Raw genomic sequence first — 20,339 nt, 5'->3', positions numbered from 1 at the left:
AGTTCATGTTTCTTAAAGTTTAATTGAATGTTTTACTTTTGGTCTAGAAGTTTGAGAAGCATATTATCATGTCCATGCGCTGCTATAATCCATTACCGTACAAGTCAGCTGCCTGAACATTTCATTAGGGACACCAGAGACCTTCTAATTTCATTCCCATCCACTTTGTGGAAATCCAGAAATGTTATTATGTGCGGTAGTATATCAAACATCTCATAGCAGCTATTTATTTCTTCTTCATTCACTTAAGTGACACGGAGCCCGCTGAGCGTAATTGTTTTAGGTCTGCATTTGGACTGCATATGAATAAATCATTCGTCTTCTGTAGTGTTTTTAAATTACGCCCTCAACGGCGACTCCATCATGTTACCTGTCTGTGTGACTCCTCCGGTAATGATTCAGGCAAAGACAGCGTCCTGCTTGTTCTTGGAAGTTTGAGGGAAGGAAATTGGTTTGAGGAAGAGTTCAGATGCCGCCCACGTGCTCGTATTTGAGTGAGTGATAACATCTCTAATCACATTTACTTTAATTACTGAGCGGTTTGAATCACGAGCTGGAGATTCGAAAGACCTGTAATAGGCCGCATGTGAAGTGGAAACCCTTTGAACTGTTTCATTTATGAGACGTGCCTCGAGAACAGCAGGTGATTCTAACACAGGTACAGAAGACTAATGCGTGCTCTGAGTGAATGACAGTGTCATCTGTGTGAAGGATCAAAGGTAATAATAATAACCTTTATGTAAACCACCAGTTTTTTTTGCATTGTCACAAATGCTATTAAAAACGGTAAAATTGTAAAATATTATTACAGCTCAAATAGAAACGGTCATTTTAAAAAGATTTATAAATGCGATTTATTCCTATGATGCGAACCTGAATTTTCGTTAAAATCGTTAAAATTCGCCAGTATTCAGTTTCACATCATCCTTCAGAAATCGCTCTAATGTGCTCAAAATATTTCTGATTGTTATTAATGTTGAAAACAGTTGTGCCGCTACACATTTTTGTGAGAAAACAGCTATTCAAAGGTCATAAAGAGAAAAGTAAATCGTTTTATTCGGCCAGGATTAAATTCATCAAAAGTCACAATAAATATTTTTCTAAGAATCCTGAAAAACAACGATCAAAGTGAAAACCGTTATTAATAATTGAGAACCTATTAAAATTAATAATAATTGAGCAGCAAATCGACGCAGAATGATTAGTGAAGGACCATGTGACACTGAATTAAAAAAAAAAGATAATAATAATTTACAATAGAAGATAGTTTAAGAATATTTCACAACATGACTGTATTTTTCATCAGAAAAAATTCAGCCTTGGTGAAAGCATTTTGAAAATGGTAACTTTTCTGTAAATAGTGGTTGGAAATAGATTTATAGTCAAAAAGTGGCAAATGTAGTTGAAAAAAAAGCTATTTAGCATTCATTCTTGAACTTTGTGCTTCTGAAGATGATAGCGGGAGGACTGCTGAAATAGGACGGTGTAGTATTGTGTGTGTGTGTGTGTGTGTGTGTGTGTTGTTTGAATCTGTAAATGATTATATGTGGATGTGGAATGGCTGTACCCGATTGCGTTCCTGATAATTGGAGAAGGCCGTGCTGTTTGATCTATGTGATGAATAGATGATGAGATCTTTATGAAATCAGTCAAGCAGGGTCCCGGTGCCTGGTTGTCGCACTCGTGCTTGTGATTCGGGGCCGTCTGCCTCTCGGGGCCCCGCTGGAGAACAGAGCCCAGGGGAGACGGGAGCGGTCACCGGGGGTCAAGTTTATGGGTAATGATATATCAGCCGGGCGTATTTAAGGCTTTGCTAATTCTGCTCTCAATTACGGGCCCCCCTGTCCGTCCCCCGGCCGCTCCGCGCACCAAAGCTCCACAATCAATTTGGAGAGGGTGTTGCGGTGAGATGTGCTTTACAGGGAAATGACAGGACGCTTATGCTGCAAATAAGAGCAGCCCCAGCCCAGATGGGTTCTCTCTCTCTCTCTCTTTTCTCTGTGAGAGAGTGGAACAGATCTACAAGAGTGGGGATTGTATGAGAGGAACGGGAACACTGCATGTGGAAATGTTTCCAACTATTCCATGCACACTGGGCAGCAGTGCGTGACATTATCTTCAGGTCAGTTTATAATGTGGTGAAATAAGCATTGGGTGTTACCATACTACATGTGTTTATTTACAGTATGCAGTCAGCTCTATATATAGTTTGCACAGTACAGGTATGCAAATGCCTAGCCGCTGACCTGATATGTCCTACACTGTCATCCATCTATCAATCGGTCTGTCTGTCCATCCATACATCTTTGTCTCTTTCTATCTATATATTGCTATATTGTATGCAACCGGGTCTCATAAAAGTACATACCTCCGTGCACTTTTTGTGCTGCACTGTTTTTATGTACCTTACGGGACATTTAGCTGCAGGGAAATGTTTAATGAGTGGCGCTAAAACCAGATTCAATATGTGAACCCTGGCACGTTTGTATTACTTTGCTATAGGTACGTATAGTTTTTTTTATTCCTTTAAATATCCGTGGACTGTCGCTAGAAGTTAATGCTCTATCATATTGGAAATATGCTCTACACCAAATCCAACTCTTAACCTACCCGATGGTGTTAACAAATGCAAAGCTGATCTAAAAAGGGATTCGTTTTTATCTTCTATGCAGATTTGAACTGTCTCTCAAGTTCGTCTCTGTACTCCGTGAGCTACCGAACGAACCTACCGTCTAAGATGGATACGTGTGATGTTAATGTTTAGAAGCGCCAGTTTTCGAATCTCCCAGCATATTAATATTGTTTTGAAGTCATAACACGATATTCTTCGAGTAAGTGTGCGAAATAATGCGAAAAAATAGCATGCAAAGGAATACAGAGTGTCTGAGTGTTACTGCCTCTAGTGTTCATTTCTTTTGGAGACTGCAGTGATATGTACTTATTGGTATGGATTCCGAGTCTCACTAAAAAGTGCACCCAGGTACCTTTATACCACAAGACCAGATTGCATAAAGTCCATCTTTGTTCTATCTATCATTCTGTCTCTTTATGTCTGTCTGTCTATCGTCCATCCCCGCATCTATCTTTCATTCTATCTATCAATCTATCTCTTCATCTGTCCTCCTGTCCATCCGTCCACGCTGTAACTTTCAAACTTCAAGGCTTTAAACTTTTTAATATTTTCAAACATAGTTTTGTCAAGCCGGCATCAAAGTTTGCTTTGAACTTTCCTCTTTCGGTTTTCCTCCTATATATTTAAGATGTTTTCGCACAAAGCCGCATGTTTAATTCACCAAGAGTAGTCCGTTGTTACCATGTAACATACTACTGTTATTTCTTGCACACACTATTCCAAGCAACCAAAAAAACAAAAGCGGGCATCTAGCGCTATCCAGTATGTACCGGTATGTATTAAGTAGTACGCTAGTATTTCATTCCACACAGCGAAATTCACCTTAGCAGCGAATCAGACACACAATATCAGTCGTGCGTCTCTACAACAGAGTTTTGTTTCGGTTCATGTTTCGACTGCCTCCAGAGTGACGTCTGTTCTGATTGCTCTAAATGATGTAGAAGCCGAGAGTTGTTGTAGAACACACACTCCTCTCTGTGTAATTGTGCACGGGAGCATTTCTTCCCAAACTCATCTGAATTCTTAAACAGCCCGATGTGACATTCATACCAGTTCAACAAGCTCCCTAATCTGTTCCTCGGCACAACGATGTCACAACCGCTTCCGCAGGCTAGAGAAATAGACAGGCGTCAAGTACTGCATGTGTGTGTGTGTGAAACAGAAGAGCAGGTGAGACAAAGATGGAGGGAAGGAGAGGGACTGTAGTCTGAAATGTTGGGATGATTTGGATGCTTGATAGAGCTCTAAAGCAGCTCCATTCATTGACTTATTCTTTTAAGGAAGGGTTTTCCTCTCCTGACCTCAGCGTGTTGACCTGCAGCAGCTATCGAAGCCATCAAGTTTGAAGAAGTGTGCATTATGAGATGTTTCATTTGCTTGTTGTTAATGAAAATGTGTTGGAGAATTGTAACACTGAGGACGTTTTATGCTCAAACAACAACATTACACACACAACCTTCTGACCCCCTCACGTACTGTAGGTAGTGTTTCCCCTCCCTCATCTTCTATTGGTTTAATAAACATTTCCATCTTCTTCACGTGGTTCTTAAAGTAACACCTTTGAGAGGGTTGAACCACTTTGCATTCATGAATTCTGGATTTGTTTTTATTTGTGCGTGTGCATGCATGTCAGTTCTTGTCATTTTTGAGAACAGCTTTAATACAGCCCATCTGTAAAGTCCATCCGCACGGTATATCAGAACACCATGGAAACTAGTCCATGAGGTCACGAAACAGAAGCAGCGAGAGAGAAACCCCTGCAAATGTGAGAGAAAGAGAAAACATAACAAGCAGCTGTCAGTTGTGGGTGCTTCACTCCTGACAGCCTCTCTTCAGAACGCTTCTTTTCAGCTGGGCTTTTTTTCTGTGAAGCTGGAGAGTTTTCCAGCATCCTGACAGTGCTTACAGACCAACAGGACTCATCAGGTTTGTGTGTGTGTGTGAACAGCGTGACATGTGTGAGTGTGTGCTGTCTCGGGCAGACGCCTCAGATCAGTGGGCTGTCCTTACTGCGCGTGTGACAGGAGAGCCGTCCTGATCAATACACACTCCTGGCACCTGACCCCCCTCACCCTGAGCCCCCCTCGGCCCAGCCTGCCCTGGTCTTAATGATACGTGGCCTCCTCATGCCCCGCGGCCAGAGACCCTGGATCCCCCCCACACACACACACACACACACACACACAAAACAAACACACTGAAGCAGAGTGGATACAGTCAGTTGTATGTATTTATTTACAGGAAAAGATGCAGATGCTGCTATATCCATCTCTATCTATCTGTCTTCATCCATCCATCCATCCATTCATCCTTCTCTATCTGTGTGTCTCTGTTTTTATCCATCCATTCTTCTCTATCTTCTCTATCTCTATCTATCTATCTATCTATCTATCTATCTATCTGTTTGTCTTCATCATCCATCCATCCCTCCATCCATCCATCCTTCTTTATCTATCTATCTATCTATCTATCTATCTATCTATCTGTTTGTCTTCATCATACATCCATCATCATCCATCCCTCCATCCATCCATCCATCCATCCATCCATCCATCCATCTTTATCTATCTATCTATCTATCTATCTATCTATCTATCTATCTATCTATCTATCTATCTATCTATCTATCTATCTATCTATCTGTTTGTCTTCACCCATCTATCCATCATCCATCCATCCTTCTTTATCTATCTATCTATCTGTTTGTCTTCATCATCCATCCATCCATCCATCCCTCCATCCCTCCATCCTTCTATCTATCTATCTATCTATCTATTCGTCCATCTATCTGAAAGACTAAGTGGAATATTTAATGCCATATTTAAAGCCATTTATATTCAACTAGTGAAACCAACAGCAGCCAATGACCAACTCAAACCACCTAAAACGTATGCTATTACATATGAACATACAATTAAGCTAATATTCATCCAAAAGGTGTCGGCTATGAATCTGCATTTGATATCGCATGCTATCTGTGACTGACAGATAAATACATACAAATATATGCACGAAGCAATTATTCCAGAGGGTGATTTTAAAATTGGTCCCCCGGTTCAGATTCTACAAAGAAAGTCCACAAATTCAACACAGAGTGTCAAAAACACTGTGTGACATTTCAGTTCAAAGCCTTGTTCTTTCCTCTGGTTCAGAATGGATTGTTATCGCACACAGTAACCCACCCTGTGATAATTATCGTCAATAATTTATGCAGGCGGGCAGTGGATGGTGTTTTTTAAATGGGGTTGCTGTCTGCAGCCGTGCTCTGGCTGCTCCTGCTCATTTAGGTGGCTTTAATGTGCCATCTACCATTATCTATATGAGTCTGCTGTGCTTGTTTTTCACTGCTGTAGTTTTGTGCAGAGGGGCAGTTTTTTCCCCCTCTCCCTCCTTTCCCTCCCTCCTTTCTCTCAGACTCTCTCCGGCTTCTTTTTTTTGTTTGTTCTCTTTTGTGTTTTTCCTCTTTGTGCTTCCATGTCACCGCTGTTACTTCACCGTCCCTCTGCTTTTTTCACATTCTCTGTTCACACTTTTACATGCAAAGCTGCATTTAGTACGACGTTTTTACCATGTTTTTGGAGAGATATAATAGCAATACTGTGTTTTTCTTTAAAACGCCATAGTCGTTCTACGATATCCTAAGTTTTTTGGTATAAAACTACTGTAATTTTTCAACAATATCGTAAATATCAAAGCCAGCTGACCAGTGCTGATAAAGATAATTTGAGAAAATTATATAAATAGATAATATAATATATACAGATTTTATACAGATAATATTAAACTTTCTTATTCAAAATGCAATATAATTATGGAAATCAGATGCAAATATAGTTGATGATTTTAAGATTTTAAAAAAGTTGAGATAATTATAAATAGTTAATTATAAACAAGTTAAACTGCATATATCAACAATGCTAAATAATTATACTTGATTTCCATAATGCATATTTATTTGTTAAGCACTAATAAAAAAAAAAACGTATGTAATTTTAATGCACATAGAAATCATACCAATCAAGCTTAAGCATTTTTGCACAAATATAAATAAATAAACTGATCTTGTATTAAGGTTTTTGACCTATTTTTGCCGAAGGTAAAAGCTCATAAATGATGTGAATTTTGTAGTGTGGCACAAAGAGTTAGCCTTCATACCAAACAGATAAGTGACCGCATTAGTCTTGTTTTCCTGTGTTCTGCAGTACTGCATTTAACGTCTGCAGTAACGGTTTCTCTTTATGAACACGCAGGCGTTTATTTGGCTCCTTTCGGGCAAAGTGGTGATAAAGCAGGAGTGATAGTGGACAAGAAGGCTGGGTGTTTTTGAGCTGAAATGAGGCCGAATACTGTCAGAGGCTTTGCTGGCTCTCACACTCGAGATGTGTCTGGATGGCAAAACGAGAGCGATTCTGCCAGCTTGCTGCACGCTTTGTGCTGACAAAGGCTTTTTATGACAAAAGATACAAATTTTTAGCTGCCTAAGAGAAGCGTTCGCTGGAGGGAAAGCGCGTGTTTGTTGGAAAAAGCAAGCCAGAAAGAGAGAAGGCGGAACATGAAAGCTTGTTTTCCTGCACCAGTTGCACATCACACGGTATTAACGCCAGAGACGTTCTCCTAAAAGAGAAGACGTTCTCGCCCGTGCTTTCGGGACGTTTTGTTGTCATTTAAATTAGAGGGTGCTTTACATCTCGCCGTTTGCTGGAGCAGAAGTTCTAAGCCAACTGGAGATCCTGACATTTCTCTTCCTCTCTCTCTCTCTCTCTCTCTCTCACCCATGAAAGAGGCGCTCTCGGATCGTTTTGCCTTCCTTTGGCGCAATGAAAGTTCAGGGTCAGCATTGACTGAAAATGATACACTCTCCCAAGGGAATCTGTGCACTTTCCGAAATGTAAATCGCACCCCTAGAAAAGAAACGCGTCGGTTTGTGTGTGTGTGTAAGCGCGTGTGCACGCGCGCGTCGGATCCCCCGCTGTTCTCTAAGCTAGAGCTGCTCACCTTTAAACAGCACAACAATAATCAATGGGCCGTTATTAATGATAAAAGTCATTTATGTACACAGTTCTCGCCTCCCGCAGGGCTCCATACGACTTTGTAGTTGTGGAGAAGCGTTCGTGCTTGATCTGTGCTCGGTATTGGATTCTTCAGCAGGGCAGCCAGTCTGACTGCGGTCCTCTCCAGAGCACCGCCGAGGCTATCGGCTCAATCGCACAGCGGATTGATCCAACCTTTTCAGAAAATATGGATGTGCTCCGTGCCAAATGAATTCAGCAGGACGGCTGTAATATGGACGTATCTTTACTTCTACCGTAGCGAACTGAAAATCACTGAGGCAAAATGTTTGATTATATCGACTGGCAATGCTGATGGGCTGCCGTTCCTCACAAATGCATGGGATATTTGGTTTCTAACAGGGGAGAAATGGATTATCGGCATCGGGGGAGTCGAATCTCCTCGCTCTGTAAAAAAAAAAAATAGCGTAGGGTTCCGAATCACAGAAGAGCGCGCTTGTGTGAAATGTTAAGTATGAGAACGGTAGCAAAAACTTTAGATTTGTTCAAAACAAACTGTAGATGACATTTTAAGGCAGCGTATTTGTTTTGGATAAAATCTGAAGCAGCATTGCATGTATATTTCATGGAGAAGGCGAACCCAGAATGCATCGGAGAGAACTTATCCAAGATGGCAGACGGTGTCTAGAGAAGTGTCATTCAATATAGAAAGTGAAAAAAAAGAGTTTATATAAATATCAGCTTGGCAACTCTAAAATGCATTATGACAAGACAGAAAAATGAGAATAAATAAACAAACTATTACTGTAGTATAGAGAAAACCAAGAATTTGTATTATTATTTTTGTGGTAAATAAATGAATGCATGCATTGAGACTCATTAAACTGATCAAAAGTGACAGTAAATACATTTATAATGCTACAAAATATTTCAGTGCTTATTTATATTCACTAAAAAAACTGAAAAAATATTTCCTCATCAAATCAGTATATTAGAATGATTAATTATTAGAATAGATATTTAAATAGTAATATATATATATATATATATATATATATATATATATATATATATATATATATAATTGAAATAAAATGTCACAATATTGCTGTTTTTAGTGTATTTTTGATCAAATAAGCATCTTTTAACAAAATTAAAAATCTTTAAAATCTTCCTATTAAAATATCCAATTTCATCACACATATGCACAAGTATTTTTAAAGGTTATAAAATCTCTTCATGTTTTGTGTTTCAAATCCCCCACACGTCATTTGTGTGCATTTCAAAACACTCCTTAATGAAGTTGAGTTAAACAAATGACAAGGTAAAAAACGGGACACAGTCAGCGGTCATGTGATCTACACGTGATTGATACAGGTCTACTGAACTAATCAACCGGGTGGCGCAACGCCTATTTTGTACACGCCGTAGAAATAAAAAAAACATATGTAATGAATAAAAGAGAAAGAGAGGCACTGAAAGGAAATTACACTGGCCAAGCATAAATCATATTAATTATAAAGGCAACGCCGTACTAAGAACTCATGGAGGGAAAATGAAATGATCGAGGCTCATCTCTGGCTGGAGTTAATGAAAATACTAATTACCTGATGATAAACTGAGAGTACAGAGAGGGAGAGAGAGAGCGTGCATTTATAGTAATTGAGAGGTAATAAAGTTTACATTTTATGCTGAGTCATTCTGTTTGACTGGTTAATTGACCATCGCTGCACAGATTTTATTGGTCAATTACATCCCAGCATCTGATGACTCAAACTGTACCTTGCTCAATTATTTATTACTTCTGGATGCTTTCGGTCCTGGGTGCTGATTATGTTTATTACAGTGATTTTACCATATGAAAAGAGCGATATCACTGTCCTAAAACCCTCTTAATTGTGGTAAAATCACTGTAACATGCAGCTTACTGCTTTTAGAAATCGTACAATATTAACATAACAATATTCTAATAATGCACACTATTTAAAAGTTGTCACTATGCTTGCCAAGGCTGCGTTTCGAGGGAACCAAATTGCATTAAGACTATATTTTTACAGAAATCCTTTTAGCACGCTGATTTGCTGCTCAAAAACGTTTCTTCTCATTATCGATAAAGATATCGTGCTGTTATAATTGTGCACGCATCGGCATCATTCTCAGAATTGAGACTCTGCTGACTATGCATAACATGTTTTTTCCGATGAGCGATATTCGAGTGTTTTGATTGTTTTCACACGCAGAGAGACACCTAGATCCGTCCCCGCGATCGTCACGGGGACCCTCTTATTCTGTCTTTGTTTAATTTGCAGTTAATATCAGATTTTGCTCCCATTGATTTCCTCTCTTTGTTTTCACTCTAAATAATTCAGTGGCATTCTTCACCTCTCTGTCTCTGTATGTCTCTCTCTCTCTCTCTCTCTCTCTCTCGCTCTCTGTATAGTCATTTAATGGTCAATAAGTGGGTTAAAATTGGACAGTGGTGGATGGGTCCGGTTTTGACGGGAGGTGGTGTGGATTTTGTCCCCTAGAGGAGGTGCGGGGATGGGGGTGTCAGGGGTAGTAATATGGGGGAGCTGTGTAAATTTAGACAGAAGGCAGAGCACCGCAGTCAATCAGGGCAATCGACATACATCAATAGCGGTTCCCCCTGTTTGAGCAATGGATAATGGACAGACACCAGAGCGAGAAAATATAGTGAGCTGAAGTCAATGAGTCTTCAAACAGCACACAGCGATAGCCTTTTTGAACCCAAATGATCAAACAGAGTTAAAAGTATAGTCCATCCAAAAATGAAAATGTAATTTACTTAAATATATTAAATATAGCAGTCATAGCGGTTTGGAACGACGCGAGTATTTTTGCATGAACTGTTCCTTTAAATGCAATTAAGCACACTTTTTCCCACGTAAATAAATGTTAGCCATAAAGAAATATCCCCAGTCGTAGTAGTAGCCTAATAAAATCTGTGATAGCTTAGCATGTTACTACAAACTTCACAAAAATAAGAAATTAAAAATAAGTAACTTTTCCGCCGAAGTAATGAAGTAGGAGGGAAATCTTTCTGCCTCCACCTAAGCCCCGCCCACAGAAACGTCACAAAGTTTACTAACAGAAAAAGGGTTATAAATGAATGACCAAAAAATTATTAAAGTAGTTATAACCGCAAATTAACCATGCTTTGCTGCATGTACATTAATCATCATTTAACCATGGTAATTATAGTAAAGCTGTGGACGTACAAATAGTAATCAATCGGCAAAAATGTATTAATAATAATGAAAATAAAAACATGGTTAAGTTTCATAAAGAAATGGAATGCATAATCTACTATATGTTGTATCTTTTTAATTAAATAAACTATTATGATTTACTTTAAAACTGTTTTCTGCATTTCAGAAATTACAAGTAACACTGAATTATGTCTGTATCTGAAATCTTACTCCTTACTAACATTTTTGAACCTTGTTTAAGCTTATGGTGTTGGGGCTTTAGGGGCGGGACTATGTGTTTACCTGGCCAATTGCAGACGAGGGGAGTGCTCTGGAAACTTGTTTGATAACAGTCACTTGTTATGCAATTCCATTTAATGCCGCAACCGTGATGCAGAATTGACACACTTCGGCTTTAATGAATGGTTTCTGGAGTCTGTCAGACACTGAGCGCTTGCGTGTCAGATGGTCCACTGATGATGTTGTTGGTGTCAATCTGACCTCTCATTCACCTTCATTTCCTGCCCTCACCCTGACAGCTTGATCAGTTGACCGGCGTTAGGGGAGCATTGGGCCGGTGTTACGAGAGCGTGAGGGCAGATCCAGCTCACCGGGGCTCCAGCCTTACCTGTCAGTCTCAGACATCAGGGGGGCTCGAGGTGTCCCTGGTGGGCTCTGGTTAGAGACAGTTCTCACTCCCGATGACCCGCGGCCGTCTCGCCCAGACACAGAACCGACATGCTAATCAATGATGGTCTGTCAGGATGACGGGCTGATAAGACGAGACGAAAATGACTGGGAATGAACTGCAGCAGCCGCGCGTGTGTGTTTCAGGGTGTTGCAGGTGTCTGCTCCGGTTTGGTCCTGCCGTGCGAAGGAGCGCTGGGAAAGTGATGCTATATTTGGCCAAAGATTTCCTTCACGTGTGCAGTCTGAGGGGTTTGTCAGAATTAATGTGTGTTTAACGTGCACTGGAACAATGGCCTGTAGAGGAACTGCTCAAAGATTTATCTGAGCATCTCGAGTGTAATCCTGTGTGTGTGTGTGTGTGTGTGTGTGTGTGTGTGTGTGTGTGTGTGTCTAAGTAATGTGTAACAGGATCTAATGGATGATATTTCAGTCTGCCATCAGGATGTTAATGAGATCACACACTCACCCTCACAAATACCCACACATTACTCCTAAAGAAGCACAAACCATAGACTTATATTGTTGTTGTTTTTTTGTTTGTTTGTTTTTTTAATTACTCCACTTAATTGCTTAATACAAAATCAATTATTCAGTCGATCATTCATCTATCTATCTATCTATCTATCTATCTATCTATCTATCTATCTATCTATCTATCTATATTCTGTTTATCTATCTATCTAGCTATCTATCTATCTATCTATCTATCTATCTATATTCTATCTATCGATCTATCTATCTATCTATCTATCTATCTATCTATATTCTGTTTATCTATCTATCTATATTCTGTCTATCTATCTATCTATCTATCTATCTGACTAATACGATTTTTATACATAAAGAAGAATATTTCCTCTTTTGTAGCTTATGAAATATTGCTATAATATTAATTCAAAGTTTAATTAATTAATTTAAATAATATTTTTTTTTATTATTAATTTTATTATAAATATTCATACAGTTATTTTACATTTCACATTTTGCATTTTATTACACATTTTCAATATGACTCATTTGCGTAATAAAATGCTTATTTTTTTTTTATTTGTGTGTTCATTTATTTATTAAAGTTAATCAAATTCGGACATTGTCAGACAAGATGTTTGTTTAAATTTTTTTATATTTTGTTTGATTGATTTACTAATTGATTGATTATTATTGTTATTATTATTGTACAATTATTATTCAGATATTATTTTAGATTTAATTTGAATGTCCCAAACATTTTTAAGCACTACATCCACACACACACAAATAACAAACATTTTTTAAATATTTTATAATAATATACATTAAGAAACAAAAATATTTCCATATATTTTGGCCTCAAGATATTTATTTTTCAGTATGCATACATAACACATACAGTATACTGGTGCAACGTTTTTTATGGGTCAATTCAATAAAATCGTCCTGACACACAAACTGTCACAGATCAAAACAAACATTGTTGCTGACACTGGAGACACGATCAATTATTCATAAACTACTTCTTAATAACCACCCAAATATTTAAAATATTGTTATTTAATAATTCATGCACAGAATATGAATTCGTGCACAAACTCATGAACGATGTCACAGAGTTCAACAAACAAACAGAAAAATCTTTGATTGATTTAATAATTAACATAATTTTTTTTATATACAGAAAATATAAATGATGGTGTGTCAGAGCATTGCCGTGTGATGGCAGTTCTCGGTTGCTATGTGGTTGCTAGGGTCTTCTGTGTGGTTGCCTGGGCATTGCCAGGTGGTTGCCTACTGATCCGAGTCAAAAGACCCAAGTCTATTCTTGACACTAGAAATGGCTTAAAAAGAGGGTTCACCCACTTTCTGCTCCACATTGACTTCATAGTATTTTTTTTCTCATACCATGGAAGTCAATGGGTCTATCAACTGTTTGGTTACAAACATTCTTCAAAATATCTTCTTCTTCGGTCGCCAGCAGAAGAAAGAAATATATTTTGAAAGAATGTTATTAACCAACCTATTTTGGTGCCGTCCATTGTATTTTTTTTTTCATACAATGGACACCAAGGGCTACAAACATTCTTCAGAATTTCTACTCTGATATTTTCTGCAGAACAAAAGAAAGTCATGCAGACGTGGAATGACATGAAGGTGAGTCAATGATGACAGAAATTTGGTTTCATTATGGTTGAACTGTCCCTTTAATGAAGTAACAATGCAGGACGAGTTACACAGAGACATCTGATACTTAAGGTTAAAGTTTTTTTTTCAGATCACTAATGCATAAACTGATTTAAACAATAATTGTTCGTGCATAACCAGTCGAACCGCTCCGACAGTTTAAACTTTGTCCGATTTTGAGCTGTTTTCTCTCTAAAAAAGCGAACACGTGTTGTGATGTATGATCACTCTTAATGCGAACCGCAGTCAAGTCGTGAAATATTATTACAATCTAGAATATGTGTTTTCTTTTAAATATATTTTAAAACGTGACTTATTTCCGTGATGCTGAGATATGGGTAAGGTTAGGGACAGGTTTGGTGTCATGGGTAGTTTTAAGGCCGGGTTAAGGTACAAGGGATGTAATTATAAAAGTTCAGAAATTAATTCCCGGATGTAGATACAAAAAATATAAGTACACTGTAAAAACGTGTACACAATAAGTGCATTGCACCAAATTATTCATATAAACGTAAGTACATACTAGTTAAGGTCATCTACTATAAAGTTGGACCAAGTGATGCATGTTTGGATAGCTTAATAAATAGAAAGTACAAAGCATGTATTCATTTTCAAATCTCTCTCTCTCTCTCTCATTTGCTCTCTCAATCTCTCTCTCTCTCTCTCTCTCTCTCTCTCTCAATCTCTCTCTCTCTCTCTCTCTCTCTCTCTCTCTCTCTCTCTCTCTCTGTCTCTCTCTCTCTGTCTCTCTCTCTCTCTCTCTCTCTCTCTCTCTCTCTGTCTCTCCCTCTCTCTCTCTCTGTCTCTCCCTCTCTCTCTCTCTCTCTCTCTCTCTCTCTCTCTCTCTCTCTCTCTCTGTCTCTCTCTCTCTCTGTCTCTCTCTCTCTCTGTCTCTCCCTCTCTCTCTCTCATTTGCTCTCTCTCTCTCTCTCTCTCTCTCTCTCTCTGTCTCTCTCTCTCTCTCTCTCTCTCTCTCTCTCTCTCTCTCTCTCTCTCTCTGTCTCTCCCTCTCTCTCTCTCATTTGCTCTCTCAATCTCTCTCTCTCTCTCTCTCTCTCATTCTCTCCGGTTCTGTAAATGAGTTGGGCTAACCTCTCTGACCACGCTCTTTCCTGTCTCTGCTGAACCACACATCTCATGAAATATTTAATGTGCTCGGGAGTGACCGACCTCTCTTCTCCTCTCTTCTTCTTTTCAATTCATTTTTTCCACCAATCTATTCCACTATTCCTGTCCTGTCAAGTTCGTTCCCGTCTTAGGCCCGATCCTCTTCCTCCCCTGAACGGCAATTGAATCGTCGACGGCTAAAAACTTTACTCTTCGCCACAGTCGACCGTTTTGTTTCTGAATCACTGTTTAGTGAATGATTCGGTGGCTTACTCAAACAATTGAACAAATAATGACTAACTTATTAATACATTGAATTAGTTGGGTTCATGATTCAATGCCTGACTCATAAAGACAGACACATGCTGCCACCTGCTGGAGCAGTGCAAATCGTTTTATATTTTAAATACCTTACCATTTAAAAGTCTGTGTTTATTTGATCAAAAATGCTGAAACTGTTTTTTGCAACACAACAAATATTTTTTTTTGTTTTTCGACACATTTTTGGATTGCTTAATAAATAGGAAGCTCAAAACATGTATAATTTCAAGTTTACAGTTGTGGTCACTGTGAACTGTAGTTGTATTAAAAGTTAGTTTCGCAGAGACAGGAAAAAACCTCTAACTACTTCTCTGTTCTTTTTCCTGATTTCATCCCCTCTCCTTTCGAAACATTTTCTCGGTGTGCTCATCTGTTCTCTCATTTCCTGTCCTCTCTCATCATCATCCTGATGTCACTTCCGCCTGACCTCAGACTGCAGGACATTCCATCCCATTTCATTCCTCTTTTTGCATATGGCTGGGCGTTCTAGCGCAGTGCCACCAGATCTGCGGCCGGTGTCTTGTTTAATCAACACTGATGAATATTTGATGGTGTGGTGGTGAGCACAGGGGTGGCCCAGAACGCTTCTCTCATTATCTACACACACACACACACACACGCGCGCGTGCGCGCACTCAGTCTCCATCTCAGCCGACACACACTCACGAGCGCGGCCTTTAAGCATCGGACACACTCACAAAGTTTCAAACTTCCACCAGACTCGGGCTGATGAATATATTCCGTCATTCATCTGCGATTCACGCTTATCCAGATTGAAATGTGACGACTCAATGAGTTTATAGTGACACATTGTTGGCCCGTCCTGTCAGATCTTGTTTGGGATATGTTTCATGCATAATGTATCGCATTAGGGCTATCTTTACCTCTGCGTGCAGACATCTGTGATCGATAAGCCATTCATTGGGATAAATGATCAGCTGCCTATTTTTCTCATGTAGAGATCTGTGGAAGTTTCTGCTAGAGCTGTTTGATGTCTTTCTACAGACTGCAGTGTTTAATAATATCATCAATGCTTTAGGAGAATTAAGCAAAAAATATGAAATAAGATGACGTGGTGACATCATATTATAATTATTAAAAATAATTCAATATAAAAAATACACATTAAATATTTAAAAATATTTTATTGTATATAAATAAATCACTTTTTTATTTATCCATTTATCTATCTATCTGATTTTTATACATGCATAAGAATTTATTTTTTATTTATAGCTCAATATGATTCGTTTGAGCATGTACAGTGTCTCAGATCTCAGATATTTCTCCTGAAATAAAAACAGACACAACTGAGGCATTTAAGATAAAGCGAGAATATCGATTAAAATGAATTGGTTAAGATCATCTGGTTTTGGATGGGAAAAGATTTTCTCTATACTGTACTTACTTGCTTATTTATTTATTTAGCACATAGTCTCAGATAGACACAAATGAGACGGCTGTTAAGATAAAGCGAGAATATAGAGCATAAAATCAATGTGGATAGATCATTTGGTCTTTAAAAAAAATTGTCCTTTTTGAACTGTGGGTTTTTACAGATCTGAGCACGCTCTGAGAAGCCGTTGAGATCTCGTTTTAAATGTGTGAAATTACAAAAGTCTCCATCTGTACTCAATGCATCTCACCGCCGTCTCTTTTTTATTTTCCTAGGACCCCGTTTGCTCTTTTCCTTTTCGTTCAATTTATGTGTGACGCATAATAGCATCTCTACATTCTCCGCGCTGTCTTCGTGAAATCAAATGGCTTCAAAACTCCGTGCGAAGGGCCCATTTGTAAACAGTGTCACCCAGAGCTGGTTTGTAAATATCTCCGCGCTTTGGTGAAGAGGGATTGCTGGAACAAACGATGAACTCCAGAGGCAAAATGAGGATAATGATGAGGGGCGAGTGTGTTCAATAGAAGGTCAAAAAGTGCAGGGCCCGGGGCCATGAGAGCGTTAAAGAGACAGGATGAGAGAAAGCACTTGACATTTATACAGCCCGTCATAAAGAAACAGACTGACAGCTACTCTAACAATCCAATGGGAGAGTCGGGTCCGCCGCAATTCTCACGTGCTTAAAGCTATAGCTGGATATTGTTTGGCAGGAACCTTGCTGGCTCTTTAATTTCTGTCAGTTCGTTCTTGAAGGGTGCGCGTTCGCTCCTGGAGTCGACCTGTCTGTGACAGAGCAGCATTTGATGCGCAGATAAATGCGGGGAGCCGAGCAGGGTTTTGATCTGCATAAAGACTTTAACCTCTATTTCCTCTCAACCGCGGTGAATGCTGCGGGTTTGGAAGGGGGGGGGGTCAGCCTTGCTTATCAAATATTTTTCAACTTAAATGACGGATTTATTAAACAAATAGCTTTTTGGTCTGACTCTGAACCCCTTGTGATTGAAATACGCCGTTGTGTCAACAGCCTGCCTCCCCTCGTCGCCGGCGAGATGCTGAAGATCACTGAATAAATACAAGTTGGAAATGAACACAGATCCGGAGGATTCGCTCTCCCAACCCCCTGTTTGACATTTTCGTCCACGGGCCACCCTTCATGGACATTGTTATAAGCAATACAGAGCCGTGCGTTTGCTCAGCGTGCACGTGTTTCCTATAAAACAGCCTGCTTTGGTCGCTACAGTGGCCGAATAATTAAAAACATGCTTATTAAAAAATAATAATAAATGATTAATGCCCCCTTATATAGCCAGATTGCAGATTTGCTTATTTAAATTGTATTTTTTTTTTTAGTAAAAATAAATTGTAATTATAATGTGAATAGCAAAAACATTACATATAAACACTCAAATGTGATTTATTTATTTGATTTGATTTATTCTGCTCAGATTTTTTTTTTAAAAAGTCATTAAAATCTGTATTATCTCTATGTGTTAAAAAGATTTTTTTTTTTCATTAATGTATTTTTTTTATCAAAGGCTAAAAATGTAACCAATACGGTTTTATCAAATATCCTCATCGTGCAAAAACCTATACAACGGCACAGCTCACGTTTTTAACTTTCCCCGATTGTTTCTTTTTTTTTCACATCCATCCGCTGAGCGATTCTCTTTTTGCTTTAAACGGGTTTGCCGGTGTTCTTGTTTGTCGCTGTTTGTAGCAGCTGAACTTTGAGGGTGGGATGCCGTTGAGTTGTGTTGATGAAGTATCTCTTGATTAATAGATCCATGAGGCAAACCGGCTGACATATGGCTCATGAAGCAGCTGGGATCTGTACCTGCGGCATCCCCTCCGGCCATTAACATATTAGAGGCTTTAGTGCAGGCAGAAAGACAGCAGCACCCTAGAGCTGTTTGATATAGACTCTCAATAATGCATTACTCTTCAATCTGCGAGGGAGCTGTTCGTGGTGCTGAAATATGGCGCTCGCGCTTTTCGGCGGCGTCCAAACGCGGGCAAAATGTAGTTTTAGAGGAAGTTTTAAAATTCATTTAAAAGGCAGAATTAGCGAGGTGGCGCTTTTTGTGTTTACTAAAACCCCACGCGGTTTAAAAATCGATTTTAAATCATCGAAATATCAGGATAATTTATTATAAAGTCTGTAAAAGCAAGGTTTTCTAGCTGACTTAATTGTAAAAAAAAAAAAAAATGTTTTCTTAAAGTAAATTATTGTAGTCAGGTTGATGCAGCGATATTAAATAACTCATTTGACTTTAATAAACGAGTTCATTTAAATACGTTTTGATATTATTTAACAAAACATTTTACAGTGTGAGAAGAAAACATAGCTACTAATTGTGATTTCTTCTCTCCGATGTTCGTTTGCAGAAATTGTCACGAAATAGAAAACAATCTGAAAGTGTTGTGCGCCTTGTCGGATGGCACTAAAGCCGAAAATGAAAAGCCGGCTCTCTCCTAATAAAGCGTCGAATTACGAAACAATCCAAATGCGCGTCTAGATCGGGACACTTTTAGCGCCAGTCAAATCAAACGAGTCATTATTTCCCAAAGAAAATGTCCATATACTCACTGCGTTCTTCTATTCGTTGCCAAAAGCCAAACAGTAGCAATAAATGTTTCTTTCTCCAGCAGCACTGCAGCTGCGACCTGCTTTCATCAAGCGCTTCCCTGAAAAACCCCGATAGCTGTCTGAAAATATTGCATTTTATATCAGCAAAGCGCGATTAATATTGCATCACCTACATATAACATATCTTTTTTAAAGGCAGCAAAATGTAAAGCTCCCCACCCCCCCCGCGTTTTTCTTCAATATTACGAGCGAGAAAGATCCGCGGTGTCATATTTTATGAATAAACAAACTTTTGAAATTAGACGCCTTTCTTTAGTCATTGTGAGGGTGAATAAAAGACGCGGTTTGGAGACGGCCTGGTCTCAGGCTTCATTAAATGTTTATTGTCAGTTCGGCAGGGTGGGAAAAAAAAAAACGTCCTCTTTTCCACCGCCTTCGCTTCTGCTCGGAGGAAATAATACGCAGAGTTTCGTCTGATATAGATATATATATTATAGGCAGATATGGAATCGCAGAACTGCGTTCAGATGGAGATCTGATGTAATTCTCGCCCTACCTCATTTAGCAGACACGTGCATGGCCAAAAATTCCATTTGTTTGACACACTAACATCCCATTAGGGCGCCGATAACAATTACCGAGCTTTTTAATTAGTGTCTTGTTGTATTCCGTTTATTAATTTTCCAAACCACAGAGCATGAATTATTTAATAAACCGTAGTAAGGGTATTTAAATTTAATGCTCAAGTAGAACCATTGCCGAAGTATCACGAATATAATTTTGTATATATAATCACTTTTTTATTATATTATTATTATTATTATTATTATTATTATTATAGACCCTCGTGTCTTTTATTTTGCAATTTATCCTGTTAAACTGAAGACATTTTTTTGTTAACAGTTAAAAAAAAATGTATTTCGGGATAAGAAACTGTTTTTACCGCCCTAACGGAATGCACAGTCTACACTGAGAATTCCAGATCGTGGAAACGAAGAGAAAATGTATAAATAATGCACGTTTCCATAGTAATGACTGTATATCAAAGATGAGGAAGCCAATCAAATTACGGCGAGCGAGAACGAAAAAAAAGCGAAAAGAAAGAAATAGAAAGAAAGAAAGAATAGCTAAATATTACTGGGCCGATTTTCCCTTTCAAAACACACGATGACTGGGAAAATATTGGTTGTTTTGCAATCACTTATTTAATTAATAACACTGCGTGTTAATT

The 20,339-nt window shown here is 38.6% G+C and overlaps 1 long non-coding RNA gene across 1 annotated transcript in view; it reads left to right on the top strand.

The window, feature by feature from the left end:
- Nucleotides 1-20,339, top strand: part of LOC122346779 — an 86,483-nt gene that overhangs the window by 17,349 nt on the left and 48,795 nt on the right. The window lies entirely within an intron of this gene.

The sequence above is a fragment of the Puntigrus tetrazona genome, chromosome 6, assembly GCF_018831695.1.
Source record: "Puntigrus tetrazona isolate hp1 chromosome 6, ASM1883169v1, whole genome shotgun sequence".
Lineage (NCBI taxonomy): Eukaryota > Metazoa > Chordata > Actinopteri > Cypriniformes > Cyprinidae > Puntigrus > Puntigrus tetrazona.
This window is presented reverse-complemented; position numbering and strand designations above follow the sequence as displayed.